This window comes from Leptonychotes weddellii, chromosome 6, assembly GCF_054177405.1.
Source record: "Leptonychotes weddellii isolate Sample4059 chromosome 6, ASM5417740v2, whole genome shotgun sequence".
Taxonomy (NCBI): Eukaryota; Metazoa; Chordata; class Mammalia; order Carnivora; family Phocidae; genus Leptonychotes; species Leptonychotes weddellii.
In genome coordinates this window covers 46,453,134-46,473,477 of record NC_138374.1, presented here as the reverse complement: position 1 = coordinate 46,473,477, position 20,344 = coordinate 46,453,134, and the positions used below count along the sequence as shown (strand labels likewise).

Here is a 20,344-nt window from a genome sequence, read left to right as displayed (position 1 = left end):
TGGACACAAACTCGGAGCACAGCGCTGGGAGGTCGCGCAGGAGGAGGCCCAGTTCCGTTGGAGGCTCCGGGAGCCGACGACAGGACCTCGAGTGAGACACAGGGGCGGGACTGACCCGGGGCGCGGGCTGGAGCCTGCTGCGCGGGGGCCGGGCTGGGGGTGCTGCCGGGTGGGCCCTCGGCCGCCGTCCCAGTTCCTCCCGCTTCCCCGCGGCCCGGCCGGCGCCCTGCTTCGAGGGGAAGAGCCTTCCCCCTTACCTGGTGGCCCAGTACCTGTTTCTCTGACCTAGGAGTCTCATTCCCCAGAGTAAGGGCTGAGGCTGCTGGTCTCTGCCAGCGCTGAGCACACAGCAAATGCTAAATAATTGCTCTCGGAATAGTACGTTGGAGCTTCGTGGGCTCCTAGCTGCCTGAGCTGCCGGTCCGGTCAGCACAGTAACCCGAGGGCCCATCTACCGAGCACCCGGCATTCCACATCCAGCCTGCCTGTGAGGCTGGGATAGGATTCCCATTTTCCAGAGGAGGAAACCCGAGCCCACAGAGGCCCCCTCTCCACGGAAGCGCTTTCCTGGCAGCTCTGCTTGGGCTCCCTCCACCAGGCCGGCGGGCATGGGGGCCCTGGGCTCAGCCTGGGCCGCAGACCAGCACTTTCTCCCCTGTCTGGGGGTCCGGATTGGGGCAAGCCCCCAGCTCACACCCGAACCTCCCTCCGGGAGAACCGGCTTCAGGCGAGAGGCCTGGAGAGGGGGTGGGGGGCGGAGCGGGCACGGAGGGGAGGCATGTCACCGTATATCCCCGTCAGATTAAAAAACTAATTTGAAAAGATTAATGTATTCCATTCTTGTTACGCCGGCTCCGATACCTCTGGGCCGGCGGCCGCTCTGCCTCCTGATTATTGAATTTTTATGGCCTGGTAATTAATTGCAGATTCCCTGTTTTGTTCTATTTCTTTTTCTCTGACATTTTAATTTCAACAAAAAGCAGTGGTCTCCATGCAGGTTCTCTCTGGAGATCCTAATGGTCTATAAAACAGAATGACTTATAGACGTGGCACCCACTTCAGTTGGCGAGCCATTGTTTGAAACCTTGCTGATCACGCAAAATTTAATTTTTCCAACTCCCTCCCCCGTTCGCTACTCATTTCTTGTCTCTCCTGCTGTCGCACCAGTGTCTCGGCTCACAAGAAAGCGAGCCAAGCGTCGCCCCAAGATCCTACAGCGCCTTTTCCAGGGGGCTGAAAATACAGTCAGTCCTGCTTCTTTTCCTCAGAAGCGCCCCTGTGGTTGGGGGAGGGAGGGCCCTGTGGATGTGGGCAGGTGCCCCCGGGGCAGGAAGGGCTGGGGAGGGGGAGACCGTGTCTGCCTCCCTCAGTTGCCTTTTTGGTCAAACGTAGGTCAAATGCCCCACGAGGCACCAAGGAACCCTCAGGCTCAGGAGGGCAGAGACAACGGGAGACCCTTCATGCCTTTAGATCCACGCCAGGAAGGGAGGGCTGCGACCCCTGACAAATTCTTAGCCAAACCAGGCCACTGGAACCCGCTGGCCACAAAAACGGGCCGGAAGAGGCCCCTGAATTTCTTTTTTTTTTTTTTTTCAAGATTTTATTTATTTATCTGAGACAGAGAGAATGAGAGAGACAGAGAGCACATGAGAGGGGGGAGGGTCAGAGGGAGAAGCAGACTCCCTGCCGAGCTGGGAGCCCGATGCGGGACTCGATCCCGGGACTCCAGGACCGTGACCTGAGCCGAAGGCAGTCGCCCAACCAACTGAGCCACCCAGGCGCCCGAGGCCCCTGAATTTCTATCCCGGTACCCCTAACTTCTGCTTCTCCTCCCTGCTAACACTGCGCAGGCCAGGTCTTCTCCCCCAGAGGCCCCCAGAACCGTGCAGGGCAGGGGCGGAAGAGTATGGTCATGGAGTCAATCAGGCCTAAGGGATTAGAACGGGGAGGTGTTCAGGGGCTGCCCAGGTCGGTGAGGGGAGGCAGTAGGGGGTGGTGGGGCCTGTGGTGCTCCAAAGCTCACGCCTCATCCCAACGCATGGCAGCCACTTGGCTGTAGCCTGTGCTGCCAGATGGGAAGATGGTGCGGTGTGGCCAGAGTTTCCGATTTTTCAAGAAAGGTTGAAATCTGGCCGGTAATGTGAAACCTCACAATTTTAAACATTCGGATTAGACTTTTTTTTTTCTTTCTTTTTTCTTTTTTTTAGCACTGCGTCAGCCAAACTGAATAGCTCTCTGATCTCAGGGTCTGATCTGGCCCAAGGGACCACTGTTTCCTCCGATTGGGGCATGGATCAGAGAGGTTAAGACACAGAAGTGGAGTCTGTTGGGGCCGACACTTCTGCCCTGCCCCCACCTCAGGAATCCTCTTCCCACCTTTGGGCCCTCCATCCCCTTCCCACCCTCAGTGGGCTCTCCCAGAGGCACCTTTGACCCTCTCTCCAGGTCTTGCCTTCCGTAGGCCTCTCCACACAGAAACTTGCAGCCCGAAGTCTGACCACACCCGGGGGAGGTTTGCCAAGCTCCCCAGAGAGGATGGGACCTGTTAAGCTAAGCCTTCGGGGTGAGGGGCAGTGCCCTGACTCCAAGGGCTCTGGGGGGTGTTTCAGGCCGAGCGGGTGGCTGAGACAGACCATGAGTTAGGGGCTTCTGGGCTCCTCAGGTGGGCTGGAGAGGACCAAGAGTCACGGCCTGCTCCTGCCTGCTTTGTGCTGAGAAGCTACGGAGCTGGTGCTGGCCATGCCCGCCAGTCTGCGGTGGGCAACAGAGTGGAGTGCGCTGTTGGCAACAACGTGGATTCTGTTCTTTGCAACAAAGTGAAATCTGCTGTTTGTCACAGAGCAGCTTATAAAGTTCACAGTTAAGAGTCCTGCCTGGTAGCCACTCTTCTGTGGGACTGATTCTCCCACCTCCAGCGGACCCTGTTAACGGGCTACCTGGTCTCCCTTGGAGCTATTCTGCTTCCTTCTGCCTTGCCAACAGGAGCCTGATGTCGTTCGGCAATGTGCCCAACTTTGGGGGATGAACTGTGATTAGTCTCAGACTGTCATGACCAACACAGTCCTTTTTTGAAGATACCTGCTTACTCACCCTCACCTGTAGTAAATTGCTGGCCAGGGAGAAAGGGGTGCTTCTCAGGACTTTTTTCTCCCTTTTCTTGTTTAGCTGCTTCTTACCTCGAATGAGGTTGTGTAAAGATGAAATGCTTGGAGGGGCACCTGGGTGGCTCAGTCGGTTAAGCAGCTGCCTTCGGGCCAGGTCGTGATTCCGGGGTCCTGGGATAGAGTCCCACGTCGGGCCCCCTGCTGAGCGGGGAGTCTGCTTCTCCCTCTCCCTCTACCTGCCGCTCCCCCTGCTTGTACTCTCTCTAATAAAAAAACATAAAAAATCTTAAAAAAAAAAAAAAGACGAAATGCTTGGAACCATAGCAGCCCTCTTGTGGATTGTGAGGCAATAACGTTAAGGATTTAAAAACCCAGACAGGGCGCCTGGGTGGCTCAGTTGGTTAAGTGACTGCCTTCGGCTCAGGTCATGATCCTGGAGTCCCGGGATCGAGTCCCGCATCGGGCTCCCTGCTCAGCAGGGTTTGCTTCTCCCTCTGACCCTCTTCCCTCTTGTGCTGTCTCTCACTCTCTCTCTCAAATAAATAAAATCTTTAAAAAAAAAAAAAAACCCAGACAAACAAGATGGTAAAGATGGCAAGAGGAAAAGATGGGATGTTGGTCCTTGAAGACATTATCTAGCCACTAAACCAACACCACCGTTTCCCTCCAGACTCCTTGTTACAAGAGAAAATAGAACCCTTTGTATTTAAGCCATGATTAGCTGTATATTCTTTTACTTAAAGCTCAAAAGCATTCCTGATAAAGACCTCCAAACAGTGTGTCCTGTACCCAAAGGAGTGGTTTAGAGTTGGTACTGAGATAACCCTGTTTGCTTTTTCTTCAGTCTAGACTGTCAGATTCCCCACTGTACTGGAAATCATGCCCTCCAAAAGTGAGGCCTCATTTTCCACGGGGGTGAGCTTTCTCATAGGGGATGCCCCATCCCCCCATGTGGCAGGCCCAGTCCCTCCCCCTCCTGATGAGTAGAAGTACCAGCACTGGCCACCCTCCTTCTCCAACCTCTCCTCAGCCCCCTGCAGACCTGTGACATCTCACCGAGACCTCCCAATCCCTGGTGAAGTAGGCATGATCACCCATGCCCTGTAGGTGATCTGTAGGTGACTCTTAGAGGAAGTGACGCATCCAAGATCTCCCAGCCCACAACCTGGGGGACTCCCCACTCCAGGGGGAGTCTCTATATTTGCCTCAGGGGCAGGGGCACAGCGGCTTCTGGGACAGTGGATGATGACCAGACAGGGTGGGAGATTTTGTGCGGCGAGCTGGGGTTGGGGTTGGGGAAGCCCATGTCTTCCCGGCGTAATAGGTTTCTGCTGCAAAAGTGCTGTGTAGCAGTCCCAAGTGTCAGTGGCTTCCAGAATAACCACGCACTTTTCTCTCCTGGGTCAGCAGCTCAGCTGCGATGCTTCTGCTTCAGGTTGCGCGTTCAGAGCCTTCTGAGGCCAGCGGCTGCCTGGCGGAGGCTCATGCCCAGCGGACACTGCAGGTGCAGGAGGCCCACCACACGAGTGGCTTTAAAGCCTCTGCCTCAGTCAGGTCTGCTGATGTTCCAGGGTCCACAGCAAGCAGTCTACCCCCTCTGTGGAGCGGCTCTGTGGGGTCCCGTGGCAACGGGTGTGCAGGTGGGACCCTGTTATGGGTGGCAGACCGAAGAGTCAGGATCAGCACTCCAGGTCCCAAGTGGCCCTGAGGTGTCCCCAAAGCCGTGGGTGCAGAGGCTGTGCATCGGGTAGGGCCTCAACAGGGCGGGTGGGCAGGCTGCTGCCTCATGCCGAAGCTGGGTTCCCCAGTCTGCTGCTTAGAGGAAGAACAGGGGGCTCTGGGGGTCAGAGTGTTTCTTGAGGGAGTAGGGGACCGCCTGCCCTCTGAACCCGGACAGCCCGCAGCGCCCGCCTCCCTGGGAAGGACGAAGTCCCGCAGCTGCCTCTCCTCCAAGCTGCCCCATGCTCAGCAGCCGCCCATTGTCCTCCACGGACTCCAGCAAGGGCAGCCTGGGGCCCGAGGATTCACAGGGCACCGCTCGGCGCTTGTTGACATCTGGTGGCCTGACACTGGCCCGGGGACACCGTTTGCCTGTATCAGTGTTTTGTTTGTTTGAATGGAGCCAGCACTAAACAATCAGAAAACTTCACAAAGAATTCAGATTTGATTTCCATTTCTTTTGAAAAGGCGGAAGGTGTGACCCCAGTAGGCCCGTTTTGTAGCCTGGCAGGTTAGCTGATACTGGGCCACGCCTGCCCCCCCGCGTGTTGGTGCCCTTGCCCTGGTCTCCACTGCTCCCTGCTGCCTCAGACCCAACACATCCCACCCGTGTTTCATACGGCTCTCCGTCCTGCTGGCACATGAACTGTGACCTCCGATTTAATGCATTCCCCGCAGGTCCAGACAGGAGGGACATCCGTACACAGCACGTCTCTGTCTCTCTTCCTGAGTAAGAACTTCATCTGCATCCTGGAGAGCAGTCCCTCTTCTAGGGGCCACACCAGCAGCCCAGTCTCTGCCACCCGCTTCTCTGGGCTCAGATTTGGTCCTCTCCCTTAGGGCAAAGCTGTTCCCGTCATGGCTGAAGCTCAAAACATCGCTGGCATCCCCGCCCTGAGAGCTCAGTCACCTTCAGGTGTAAAGCTAAGCTGAGACGAAGCTTTGGGAGATGCTATGGGAACCCAGGTCCCTGAGCTACACAGGGGATCCCCCTAATGTGTAAAAACGGGATACTGACTGCTGATACTGACATAGCACTTACTGTGTGTCAGCCACCTCTTGTAACTTTGTATTGACTCACTTAGTCTGCACACTAATCCTGTGAGGGGCAAGGTATAATTTTTATCCCCATTTTAGGGATGAGAAAGCTGAAGCACAGAGAGGTTAAGCAACTTGCCCAAAGTTGCACAGCTTATAAGTGGTAGAATTGGGACTTCATCTTTGATCTTAAGGTTTCAGGGCTTACAGTTCTTTTTTCTTTTTTTTTTTTTAGGGCTTACAGTTCTTTTTTTTTTTTTAAGATTTTATTTATTTATTTGACAGAGAGAGAGTGAGACAGGGAACACAAGCAGGGGGAGTGGGAGAAGGAGAAGCAGCCTTCCCCACAGAGCAGGGAGCCCGATGCGGGGCTCGATCCCAGGACCCTGGGATCATGACCCGAGCCAAAGGCAGACGCTTAACGACTGAGCCACCCAGGCGCCCCAGGGCTTACAGTTCTTAATCACTGATGTGTCCTAGAGGAAATTCCTATTGAAGTGGCTGCTTTTCCTGTAATGTCTTATTGCACCCTGAGACTTGCCCAACGAGGTAGGGTTGGGTTTGGCTGTGAGTGACAGAAAAATCCAAAAGAATAGCAACTTAACCAAGAGAGAATTTGATTTCTATTTTATAGAGATGCAATGTGGAGGTAGTAAGGAGGCTCCAGGGCCAACAGGGACTCAGGCTTCTACTCTGTTGTGCTGCCATCCTCATCATGTGGCTTCTCCTCATTAAGCAATATGGCTGCCTGAGCTCCAGCCATCACATCTTCACCCTAATTTTCAGGAGAAAGAAAGGGACAAAACAGGACTCACCCCCTTCCTTTAAGGACACTTCCTGAAGGTTTCACAGGATACTCCTATTTGTATTATTTGATCAGCACTTAGTCATTGGCCACACTTCAGTTTAGAAATAGTCTTTATTCTAGAGCATTATATTCTCAGTAAAAAATCAGTTCTATCATTAAACTTAAAAGGGAGAATGGATACTAGGAACATTTAGCTGCATTTTACAGATAAAGAAGCTGAGGCTCAGAGAGGCGAACAACCAGGTCACACAGCCAGGAGAAAGGTGAAGCTTGGACCCTCTGTCCCTGGGCCCTGTGGAGCAGATGGGGCTCCAAACTCTGCCAATTTCCTGGGGCAGGGGTGGGAGGGGAGGGGAGGAGGACCGTGGATATGTGCATTATCCCCTTCCCAGGCCCCAGAAGCACCCAGGGCCCAGGTCCTGCTTGCCAGACGCTCCCTTGTGCCTTCAAGCATGGGCACCCTCTCTGGGCCCAGATCCGTCATCCTGGCACCAACCATGCCCCGGGCCTGACTCCATCCATCCCACTAATGCCGACATCGACTGTGCTCGGGCACGTTCCTGAGGCGGCCTCAAGAGCGCTGAATAATTCAGGCCTGCGTAACGGGATAATGAATTTACTGACAACCCAGTGTGGTCTCGGTACTTACATTTCAAGAAATACGGACTCCCCAGGCCCGCTCAGCAGGCTGGAGCGTACAGATGCCAAGAAACTGTTGCCTCTGCCCGCCTCGTGGGGTTCAAGCCTGATTCAGTGGAGATCCTCCTTTGGTCTCACCGGTCCTTCCACTGCCTGGGCGAGTGGCCAGTCTGGGGGCCAGGGCTGCCTGCTTGGAACTTTGGGGCGGGCTGGAAGTGGAATCCAAGGAGCTGGGACAGAAGAGCTGGCAAGGAGTCTGGCAGTCCCTCGGTCCCGCACGCCCTCTTATGAACAGGGAAACTGAGGCAGCAGAGGGGGTGGGCCCGTTCTCTAGCCCACTGTGCCCTGTGGCTGGGAATGCCGGGGATGACTTAGGGCTCTGGGGAGGAGACCTGCTTGCCTTCCTTCTAGCCTGCTGGTGGCCGCTTCCCCCAGCTGCTGGAGCTTTGCTGCTAATGGCTCTCAGCTGCCCCTTCCCCGGAGGCGACTCCCCAGCAGACGAGGGCTGCCCTACCCAGAAGGCCACACACCAGCCCACACAGGCTGGGCGGACTGTGGCCAACGGCTGGCTGATGCGGTACAACAGGCCCCCCCACGCCTCCAGGTAGGACTAACTCTGTGATGTGGTTCCTGCTCTGGAACCCTCAGGGGGACCAGGCTGCGGCTAGACCCCAGCTGAGACCACCTTCTGACAGCCTTTACCCTTTCCCTATGGTGGCTTGCCCTCTCTCCCTTTCTCAGAACCTCTCCCAGTAAGCCACCTGAATAGGGATCCCCGATTCAGGCTCTGCTTCTGGGGAACCCACCTAAGATACCCTGCATTTCCTGGTCCAAGCCCTCCCTTCTGAGGACTCCCCCCAGAGTGCTAAGAGGGGTTCAGAGCCAGGAACCCGTGGCCCTGAGCCTGGCTCTGCTGTGTGACTATGAGGAAATCACTTCTGTGCCCTGGGCCTCGGTTTCCCCATTTGTATGTTTGGGGTTGGAGGAGGCTCTCTCTGGTCCCTTCCAGCTCTGAAGGTCTGTGATATGACCCAAGATGCCAAGAAGCCTCCTCCTGCCCGTACCTATCCCCACATGTGCATGGAACCCTATCACTGGGGCATCACCTTTTCTCAGAACTTTTAAGATGCAAAAGCATCTTGAGGTGAGGATGAGGTTCACATTAGGAGATCATGCTGCAGGTCAGAATTTCTCAAGGTGGGATCCTTAGATCATCTGCAATAGAGTCCAGTGCCTGAAGGGGTGTTAATTATTAATAGTCCCCCTCCCCCCACCCTGCTTTTTAAATGTGGTACATGATGTCTGGAGCTGCAGCAGCTATCTTTGAACCATGAGGAAACAGCATGAAATGTAAACAGCAGGGTAATAAGGATGGTGAACAGAAATACAGAAAGAAACTGGTTTTCAATGGCCTTCTCAATTATTGCATAAAACCTGAAAACACCTACCTCTAGAATCTCAGTGTGTGAAAGAATTAAGTACCTTTATTGCTCAAGGAAGTCTTGGTTGACTTTTCTGTTATTTGCTGCCCAAAGCATTCCAAACAAATCAACACTAAATCATAATAACAATCCTCTAAATTAGGGATTACTCTTAGCTCAGAGAGGTTAAGTGATATAACGATGGTCACATAGCGGGCAAGTGGCAGCATTCTTTTGGGCTGGAGCTTTCAAGTTTGGAGGAATTTTGATTATTCATAAGAGTTAAATTCCTGTCTCCTCTGCTGTATGTGTCCTATTGTAGTCTGACCCCTGGGAATAATCCCCCTCCCTTGCCATTCTGGTCTTTGGTCATTCCCTCCCCCATCCATCCCACCCTGGGTCTCAGCTTAGAGACCTGGGAAAGGTCCCTTGTGGGGGGGTGTGGAGAAGGAGGCAGGAAGCCACCGTTCATTCCTTCCTGGAGTTTCCCTAACAAGTGTGGCCAAATTCTGGTACCAAAGACTGAAGAGAAGGTTGAACTCATTTTGGAGATAATTCTAGCTTCTAAACAGTCCTAGGCCCTCGTGGGGGGTTACAGCAAAAGAGAGAGAGAAGGAGACTAGAGACACAAAAATAGAGATGGGGAAGAAGAGGGTGAGAGAGGGAGGGTAGGAGGAAGGTAGGAGGAAGGGAGAAGAGAAGGAGATAAATGATCAGACAAACATGATGATGAATCTCAGCTCAGGCAAGACTAGAATGTTCCCTTCTCCTCCAGCTTCAGCTTCTTCATCCTGTGATTGAGTAGACTAGAACACCTCCCTTGTAAGGAGGTTGGCAAGGACAGAGGGTGCAGTACTGACCTGTAGCAGATGCTCAGCAAATGGGCACTCCTGCCCTACACACACTGGTCTGATGGTCTTGGTTGCTGCTCTGAGGGTGGAGGCAGGATTGGAGAGGAGGGTGACATGACCTTGGACAAAGCTTTGGTCAGCCTCCACCTGAGATCAGAGGCCTGGTGGAGAAAAGGGAGTGTGTTTGAGCCTGTGTCCATCTCCCCCGAGGCTGCCAGGTGAGACAAATGTCCGAGGGGCCCCAAGGCATCCAGCCCCAGCTGTTTGAGTCTTCTCAGCCCAGATGCCAGACATGTGGGTAAGGAGCCTTGAGATGACCACAACCCCAGCCACCAACACATGACAGACCTAGAGTGGGAACTGCCTGGAGTCCAGGCAACCTCCTGATTCATGAGCAGAATAAATGATCATGTATGAGTTTCCTAGGGCTGCCTAGGTAACAAATGACCACAGACTAGGTAAAAAACCAGAAACTTATTCTCTCACGGTTCTGGAGGCTAGAGCCCAAAATCAAGGTGTTGGTAGGGTTGGTTCTTTCCCAGGGCTCTGAGGAAGAATTTGTTCCATGCCTTTCTTCTAGCTCTGGTGATTGTAGGCAATGCTTGGCATTCCTTGGCTTGTAGATACATCACTCCAATCTCTGCCTCCATCTTTGCATTGGATTCTCCCTGCATCTCTGGTCCAAATTTCTCTTTCTATAAGGACACCGGTCGTATTTGATTAGGGGCCCACCTTACCTCAGTATGCTCTCGTATTAATTAATTACATGTGCAATGACTATTTCTCAACTAAGATCACATTCTGAAGGTTAGGACTTTAACATATCTTGGTTGGGGACATAATTCAACCCATACCATTTTGTTATTTAAAGCCACTGTTTTGGAGTGATATGTTATACAGCAGTAGTTACAGAACACCAGAATTAAGGGATGGCTAGGAAAGCAACAGAAACACCAGGAGACATGTAAGCAGATGGAAAAATTTACAAGACTATCCCTCCAAGAGGTATGTGGTTGGAGTAATTGATTTTCTAAGTAGGTTGGGGTTGGGGTGGGGCTAGATCCTCTCCCTGAGAGATGTATGTTCCGGTAACAACATGTGCTTTGATAATAGTAGACAGCTTCCCTAATGCCTTCTAATGCAGGAAAAAAGCTTGAGTTTTGCTTTATAAGGTATTTCTAGTCCCTTAAGTAAGTGTTGAATATTTACTTAGAGAGAATCAACTTGATTATTATAGTATTTCTGGCCTCTGTGTATTTCAGCATGGTCTTCTTTACTAACGCCTCCTCTATCAGAGCAGGCTGATTAATGATGGGGTGCAGATGTCTGGTTAAGTGTTTGGCTTCTCCATAGACCATAAGCAACCCTGAGAGCAGAGACAGTCTCTGCCTTGTTCTCCCCTGAATCCCCAGCACAGTTCTTGGCACACAGTAGGTGCTTAATAGTTATTTCCTGAAAACACGGGTGTTGGAAAAGGAACAAAGAGATTTAAAATCTATATGAGGACTAAAGGCTTACAAATATGTCAGCTACAAAACATCTAATGACGCTGGGAAATATGTTTTTGAAATTCCCTTCAGTTAACAAAAGAGCCTTTAAGAAAATAAGGGAGTTTTGAGAGACCAGGAACAAATTGGAAATGCCAGCCCAAGGAAGAAAGTGGTTTCTGGGGCAGCTGGTAGCTTCCACACCCTGAGCTTCTGTGGCACAAGAAAGAAGCAAGGGATTCAAAAAACTGACCAGGCAGGTTTGAAAAAACAGGTTCTAGAAATTTAAGTGTATCACATTTGAAATGAGAAACTCAGTGGATCAGTTAAATAGACACAGCTGGAGAGGGAATTAGTACACTGGAAGACAGATCTGAAAATACCACACGTCAGTCAGCACAGAAAGAAAAACAGAAATGAAAGAGAGGTAAGAAACATGGAAGATGGAATAAAAAGCTCTAAAATATGTCTAGTCAGCTTTTTGGAAAGCAATTATAGGGATAAGAAGAAAGAGGCAATGTTCAAAGAGATAGTAGCTGAGAATTTTCCATGATTGTTAAAAAAAAAAAAACATGAATCCTTGGGAAGTGAGGCGGCCTGGAAGTCCCTCCAGCCATGGTGTTGTACAATGCAGAAAAGAGGTGGATTTGTAAACCCTGGAGTGAGGTTCTACCTACCCAAGCCTGTTGCCATGTGGAGACCCTGGGTGAAGCCCCCGTCAACAGGAGGCAAAACCTTCCACTGAGGACCTGGGGGATAAGAAGGAAGGAGAATACATTAAACTCAAAGTCATTGGGCAGGATAGCAGTGAGATTCACTTCCAAGTGAAAATGACAACACATCTCAAGAAACTCAAAGAATCCTACTGTCGTGGCACCTGGGTGGCTCAGTCGGTTAAGTGTCTGCCTTCGGCTCAGGACATGATCCCAGGGTCCTGGGATTGAGTCCCGCATAGGGCTCCTTGCTCAGCAGAGAGCCTGCTGCTCCCCCTGCTTGTGCTCTCTCTTTCTCTCTCTCTCTGACAAAGAAATAAATGAAATCTTAAAGAAAAAAAAAAAAAGAATTGTACAGTCAAAGACAGGGAGTTCCAATGAATTCACTCAGGTTTCTCTTTGAAGGTCAGAGAATGGCTGATAATCACACTGAAAAAGAATTGGGAATGGAGGAAGAAGATGTGATTGAAGTTTATCAGGAATAGAAAGGGGGTCATGCAACGATTTAGATATTCTTTTTATTTTTTTTCTTTACCCTCAATCCTTTTTTATTTTTAAAAATAGTTATTTTGTAAGGTGGTATTCAATACGGACTTGAAAACTGGAACCCCATCTCCTTAAAACATCTGGTAATTTGAATTCTCATGCCCATTATTCATTATCACTTGTTTTCATTGTGCTGATTTTTGGTGGTCAAACCTTAACCCCCTTCATATTACCCTCTCCTTTTTAAAACATTACATGTGTGCACAGAGAGGCCACCTTTTCCAGGATTGCATTTTCAGGCTTGTGATAAATAAGATTGACCTACGTGAGTGTCCATAATGACTTTCCCATTGGCCCTGAAGTTCTGGTGCATGATTGCTTCACTCCTGGACTAGGACTTTCAGTGGGAGATGGAAGTTTTTCAGAGAACTGAACTGTGGAAAAATGACCTTGCCTTAACTTGAAGCTACTTTTAAAATTTGAGGATCTGGAAGTGACGCATGGCCGTGTGACTGGTTTCAGCCAACGGAATATGAGCAGAAGGGACACGTGTCACTTTGAGGCAGGAGCTTCAAGAGCCATGATACGTGAGTCACCGTGTTCATGTTCCACTACTGTGGCGATGATAGAAGAACATGTCAAGATAAACCCTCCATCAGCCTAGATTTCTGAAAGACTTCCAGGAGCAGGCCCTCCCCCGGCCTCCACCTGCTACCCAGGCAAACATGCATTGTACATGCAGCATGAGAGAGGAATAAACTCTTGCTATGTTAAGTGTTAGGCACTGAAAAAAAAATTTGAGGATCTGGACCAAAATACGAGAAATATCAGGCTGGAGTTGAGATGACAGAGATGGTGAGAGTAATGACTCATTCCAAAGATGGCTTCACTGAAGAGAAAAAGCATTTTAAGATTAAAGAAAAGTCTTGTCAGTAGATCCCGGGAAGTTCTAATTTTCTTTAGCAGTTAATAAATTTATTCATGCAGAAGTGTATTCAACAGAACACTGCTCTTTTTTATTTTATTTGTACGTTTTGGCCTAGGATATGGGTTTTAAATGGACATTGTACCAGCTTCATTAAAATAATCAAAGTATTTGTAAAAAATAAATAAAAAAACCTCTATGAATCCTCAAATTCAAGAATTCCAATGAATCCCAAACAGGATAAATAAATGTAGATACATTATAGTCAAATTGTGGAATGCCAAGGACAAGGAGAAGATCTTTAAAGTACTAGAAAGAAAAATTTTTGTTCACAACTTCTATAATTAGAAGAAATTAGGCTAATATCTGATTAGTTACAATAGTATTAAAAGTAACAATGAAAGACAGAAGAGGAGTAGATTTAAAGGGATTTAAAAAAGTCATACCAACCAAAAACTGTATACTTCAATTCCCAATAAGACCGAAATAATTTCTTAAATAATAATTTATCTTTTAAGAATAAGTGTTGGGGCGCCTGGGTGGCTCAGTCGGTTAAGCATCTGACTCTTGATTTTGGCTCAGGTCATGATCTCAGAGTCATGAGATTGAGCCCCGCATTGGGCTCCACAGTGGGTGTGAAGCCTGCTTAAGATTCTTTCTCTCCTTTCTCTCCCTCTGCCCCTCCCCCTGCTTGCATACTCTCTCTCTCAAAAAAAAAAGAACAAGAACAACAACAACAAAAGAATAAGTGTAGATCCTAGGTATATACTCAAGAGAATTGAAAATATATGTTCACACAAAAGCTTGTACATGAATGTTCATAGCAACATTATTCATAATAGTGGAAAAGTGGAAACCCCATTGTCTAACAGCTTATGAATGGATAAACAAATATGGTATATAGTAAGAGTGTGACTCTACATAAAAAGGAATAAAGTTCTGATGCATGTGACAATCAGGATAAACCTTGGAGTCATTGGACTTAGCAAAAGAAGCCAGACACAAAAGACCACAAATTCTATGATTTCATTGACACGAAACATCCAGAATAAGCAAATCCATAGAGCAAGAAGGTAGATTTGTGGCTGCCAGAGGTTGGGGTCAAGGAGGGGAATGTGGAGTGACAGCTAATGGGCATGGGGTTTCTGTTTTGGGTGATGAAATGTTCTGGAATTAGATTGTGGGAGGTTAGTATAACTGTCTAAGTATACTAAAACCACTGAATCATACACTTCCAAAAGGCAAATTTTATGGTATATGAATTGTCTCACTAAAAATGCAAAAAAATAGGAATAAGGGCAGAAATAAAGACATTTTCATCTATAAAATTGAGAGAATTTATAAACAAAAGACTCCCTCCCCTCCATCAAAGGAATTTCTGAAGGACAACTTGAGAAGAAAAATGATCTCAGGAAGAATCTCAGGAAGAGATACAAGGAAATGGTGAATTGAGGAAAAAAATAAAATGTGGGTAAATCTAAACAAACACACCTACTGTCCAAAACAATGTCTATTCTGTGGAGCTAAACAAGAGATGGAGCTAAAAGTCTGGGCCTTAAGTAACTGGAATTAAAGCTTTTAAAGTACTTTGCATTGTTCAGGAGAAGGGTAAGATATCAATTCATTTTAGACTATGTTAAGTTAGGTAATCATTTCGAAATACTAAGTCGCCAGTAAAAAAATAAGAAGTAGTGGGGTAGCTGGCTGGCTCAGTCGGTGGAGAATGTGACTCTTGATCTTGGGGTTGTAAGTTCAAGTCCCACACTGGGTGGAGAGTTTACTTAAAAATTCAACCTTAAAAAAAAAAAAAAAAGTAGAATGCCTATCTTCCACACTAGTAGATGGGGAAAAAATGGAGTAAAAAAACCTCAATCAATTCAAAACAATCCAACAAAGAAGATGAAAAAAAAAAATCCTTAGGAAGCAGGACAAAAACAAACAAATAAACAAACCAAAAACCAACCAAACAAACAAAAAAACCACAACCACACACACAAAATAAGATCATAGAAATAAAGCCAAATATATTTGTAATCTTTATAAATATAAATAAACTGAACTCTTTGGTTACTATGCATAGACTATCAGATTGGATTTTTAAAAGAATAGTCAAATGCTGCTTACATGAGATACATCTAAAACATGAGGACAGATATTTAAAAAATTGTAAGTTAAACAGTGAAAGGACATCAGAAAAATAGGCAACTGAAAGAAAATTGGCATAGTTATATTACTATCAGACAAAACACATTTAAGGCAAAAAGGCTATAGAAGGTACAGTGATATAAAAAGTCAATATGGGGGCGCCTGGGTGGCACAGTCGGTTGGGTGTCAGACTCTTGGTTTCAGCTCACATAGTGATCTCGGGTCATGAGTTTGAGCCCCATGTCGGGCTCTGGGCTCAGTCTAGCATCTGCTTGGATTTCTCTCTCACCCTCCCTCTGCTCCTTCCCCCTGCACTCTCTCTTTCTCTCTCTCAAAATAAAATGTTTCAAAAAAAAAAAAAAGGTCAATATGGAAGATTTAAGTTCACCAGGAGAAAATAGTAGTTCTAAATTCATAGATACCTGATAATACAAGTCTCTTGTCAGATACATGGTTTGCAAATATTTTCTCCTACGCTCTGGGTTGTCTTTTCACTTTATTGATGGTGTCCTTAGAAGCACAGATACTTCAATTTTGATGAAGTCCTGTTTAACTATTTTTTCTTTTATTATTCATACTTTTGGGGTCATATCTAAAAATACTTCCCCAAATGCAAGATCATGAAGGTTTACTCCTGTTTTCTTCTAAGAGTTTTATAGTTTTAGCTCTTACATTTAAGTCTTTGATCCATCTTGAGTTAATTTTTGTACATGGTGTGAGGTAAGGATTCAACTCTGTTCTTTTGCATGTGGATATCCAGTTGTCTTGGTATCATTTGTTGAAAAGACTATCCATTGAATGGTCTTGTTGAAAGTTAAAGGGCACTTGGGTGGCTCAGTCAGTTAAGGGTCCAACTCTTGATCTCAGCTCAGGTCTTGATCTCAGCGTTGTGAGTTCAAGCCCTGCATAGGTCTCCATGCTGGGTGTGGAGCCTACATTAAAAAAAAAAAAAAAAAAGAAATGTCGACCACAGATATATGGGTATTTACGTACTCTCAATTCTGGTTTATTGATCTATAGATCTTTGTGTCAGTACCATACTATCTTGATTACTGTTGCTTTGTGGCAAGTTTTGAAATCAGGAAGTATGAGTCTTCCTACTCTGTTCTTTTTCAATACTGTTTTGGCTAATTCCTGGTCACTCGGAATTCCATATGAATTTTAGAATCAGTTCATCCATTTTCTTTAAAAATATTTATTTATTTATTTTAAAGAGGGGTTGCAGAGGGAGAGAGAGAACCTCAAGCAGACTCCCCAGTGAGTGCAGAGTCTGATGGGGGGCTTGATCTCACAACCCTGAGATCATGACCTGAGCTGAAATCAAGAGTCCGATGTTTAACCGACTAGGCCACCTAGGTGTCCCTCATCCATTTCTATAAAGAAGTCAGCTGAGATTCTGATAGGGATTATATTGAATTGGTACTCAAGTCTTATGTCACTTTTCAGGGTAAACACAGCTCCAATCAGTTGGTCCACCAAAATATGACCAAAGGGCCTCCTGGCCAGGCTGGTCTGGTGTGCCCCCTATGTGTGTCCATACGTGGCCACATCAGTGTGGGTGTCACTGGGACTGAATATGTATGGTAAGAGTATAGATGGCTGAAATAGGAGCCCAAGTCTTTGAGACCCTTCCAAGGTTGTTGCTATGACCATAGTAATGGACGATCTTACGTTGGGTCCCCAAGAAACACACCTTGAGATGAGGATTTGAGTAAAAGTAGTTATGTGAGAGGTGGTCCTAGGAAGTGCTGAAAGGAGAGTGGGGAAGTGGGCCAGGGAAGAGAAAGAAGTCAGGAGAGTGTGCCTAAGTGAGCAGGTTATTGATGTGGGCATCTGAGGCTCAATCCCATTGGGAACCTCTGGGAGAGGATATAGAATGGGGTTTCTCAATGTCCACACTACTGATATTTTGGGCTGGATAATTATTGGTTGGGGGGGGTGTCCTGTGCATTGTAGGATGTTTAGTGGCTCCTGGCCTCTACCAACTAGATGCAGGTAGCAACCATTCCACCAAGATATCTCCAGACATTGCCAATGTCCCCTGGGGGCAAGAGCATACCTGGTTGAGAACTGCAGGTATAGAACATGTCTCAGAATTGTCCCAACCAAGAGGGGAGGGAGCTGGGATATTTGCACACCAACTCTCATTCATCATTGTTTTGGGGTTGCCCTTGGGCGCATCAAGTCCCTGGCACCTCTGGCCTGTCCTGAGGGTCTACTAAGCATGATCCCAGGCCAGAGAAAGCTCGCAGGCAGTGTTGCAGGTGCCCATAGTAAGAAGTCACTAGGATGCATGGATTTTTTTTTAAAAAGGTTTTATTTATTTATATGAAAGAGAGAGACAGAGATAGCGACAATGAGCACAAGTGGGGAGGAGAGGGAGAGGGAGAAGCAGGCTCCCCGCTGAGCAGAGAGCCTGACATGGTCTCCATCCCAGGACCCTGGGATCATGACTTGAGCCGAAGGCAGACGCTTAACCTACTGAGCCAACCAGATGCCCCAATGCGTGGATTTAATGAGGGCTGAGGGGATGTGGGCACCACCCAGTGCAGTTACATAGATCCTACAATGTGCATCTTTGGAGAACCTGATTCCTCTCCAGATCTGCAGCTTGGCCTGGAAGTCCATGTTCCTGGGCTCTGCAGTTCCCAGTGTGTACATAGTGCTGAAACAAACCATCCTGGAGCAAGGCTTTGGCCCCTCACCCTGCTTCCTGCAGGCCTGGCCCAACTCCTGCAGGATGAGGAAAAATGGAATAGAAAAGTTTTATTTTTCTATTTTTTATTTTTTCTAAAAGATTTTATCCATTTATTTGACAGAGAGCAAGAGAGCAGAAGCAGGGGGAGCAGCAGAGGGAGAGGGAGAAGCAGGCTCCCCACCCAGCAAGGAGCCAATGAGGGACTTGATCCCAGGACCCTGAGATCATGACCCAAGCCGAAGGGAGACGCTCAACCGACTGAGCCACCCAGGCGCCCGGAATGGAAAAGTGTTAGACTGAAAAGACCCTCAGTGATCTTGGTTTCCCAGGTAGAAGGCACTGGGGGGAAAGGTGTGCTCATAGAATCCCCTTCCTCTCCATATCTCAGCTCCACAAAATGAGTCTCCGCTCACTTGCAGGGTATCCTGAACATTAGGGTCAGCCTAAAAGGATGTTTTCCTTTTTCAGGATGCTGTGTGGTTTGGGGCAAGGCACACTACTTCTCTGGGCCTCAGTGTCCCTTATGTAAAAAACAGGAGGGCTGGTGGAGTGGACCAGGTGACCTTGAAATGTCCTATCTTGAGTGGCTGCTGAGAGCGCAGGGAGGCAGTGAGGAGTCTCCGGACAGCCAGAGCCTGGGGGCAGCCAGAAAATGTGACTTTGTGACAGTTCGGGCCCCCAGTGACGTTTCTGGCCTCTGATCTCCGAGCATTTCCACTGTGTGCCTGACACTCCGGGCCTGGTCACAGCCTAGCGCGGCCCCTCGCTCACTCAGGAACATCTGCTACAGCATTTACCACGTTAATAGATTAGCTTTGAGAATCGGGCAGGTGTTTTCCACCCAAGCCAAAAAACATCAAAATCAGATTGCTCTCCAAACCTTTCCACACAGGCAATCGAGTTAGAATGACTCATACGCTCTAACAGATAATAAAACACACATAACATTTGCTTTAAGGTACGGGCGGGGGTATTTTGTCCCGCGCCTAGGAGAAACAAAAACTCACTCTATTTGGGAATAGGGTAATTGAATACAGATGGGAGGAGGTAAATGAAAGAATTTTGCAAATATCTCAGTGGAATAGCTAATGGGAATGAGACAGAATAGGAAATTAAAAATTATTCGAAGCAGATGGACCATTCTTTGAGTTTTTAAAAATTTATTAGGGCCGCGAAAAAATGTGTCTGTTTATTTTCTACGGCCATGAAATTAATGACTTGGTGAGTTTTGCTTGTGCAATTTTATGACTGCCATGTCATCTGTCATAATTTGGGGACTGTTTGATATGAATTTATGAATGTCCCCACCCTCTTACCCCTCCCTGATTTATCGGTGTGGGTCATGCATGAATTAGGCTGTCCCCTCTAGAAAGCGCAAGACCAACGGCAGCATAACCCTGCAGGCCCTGGGCGGGGGACCTTGGGAGAGTCTCAGCCCAGAGGTGAGTGGAAAAGCTATGGAGGGTCACTCCAGGGCTGTGGGAAAGGAGCAGGCCTGACCTAGCTGAACTTCCTCTGTGGGGGTGAGCCCAGCCTGATCCCTGCTGGGGAGGAGGTGTTGGGGAAGGAGCTTCTTGCAACCTGCTGGAAGCTTGAAGCCAACCCAGGCTGCTAGTGCTTGGCTGGGGGTGCGGTGAGGGCTGGGGCTGCAGCCTCAAACCGGCCGGGTAAGAACCAGCTGGCTCTCTGTCCCTTCAGCCCCTGTAGCGGGGCTCATCTGCCCTTAGACCTGAAGCTCAGGGAAGAAGAAAATTCACCTTGACCGGGACTCTGTGCCTGGCCAGGTGCTTGAGTGCATGCTGCAGGTGGTGGGGTTAATGCAGGGCTTTACAACCAGCAGACTCGTGGCTGTGTGGTTTTGGGCTGGTCACTACCCTCTCTGAACCTCAGTTTCTTCCTTGGTAAAGGAGGAATAGAAATGTCTAACATTAGGGATGTTTTAAGAATCAAAGGAGATAATGTAACATCACAGGCACATAGCAAAGTAAATGTTAGCTAATATTTTTCTTAATAATCATCTGGTCAGCATCTTGAGATGGATATTATTAGTTCTACCTGACAGATGGGGAAGCTGAGGTTCAGAGAGGTTAAGTGATTTACCTGAGGTTACATAGTTAAAGTGATGGAACTGGGCTTTCTGCACAGATTTGCTCTTTCCTCTATAACTCTGGGGCTCAGCCTCTTCTGAAGTGGGAAGCCCCAGATTTCTGGAGGTACATTTCTGGGTGATAGATTCATGACTTTGTTCTCTGGTTCCTCTGACCTGGCCTAATTCCCTACCTGGCCTGGGGGTCAATCACAAACTCAGTC

At 48.2% G+C, this 20,344-nt stretch overlaps 1 pseudogene; it reads left to right on the top strand.

Annotated features, from left to right (window-relative positions):
• The first annotated feature begins 9,368 nt into the window (after window positions 1-9,368).
• Window positions 9,369-12,388, top strand: LOC102748822 (small ubiquitin-related modifier 1 pseudogene; annotated as a pseudogene).
• Window positions 12,389-20,344: the final 7,956 nt, after the last annotated feature.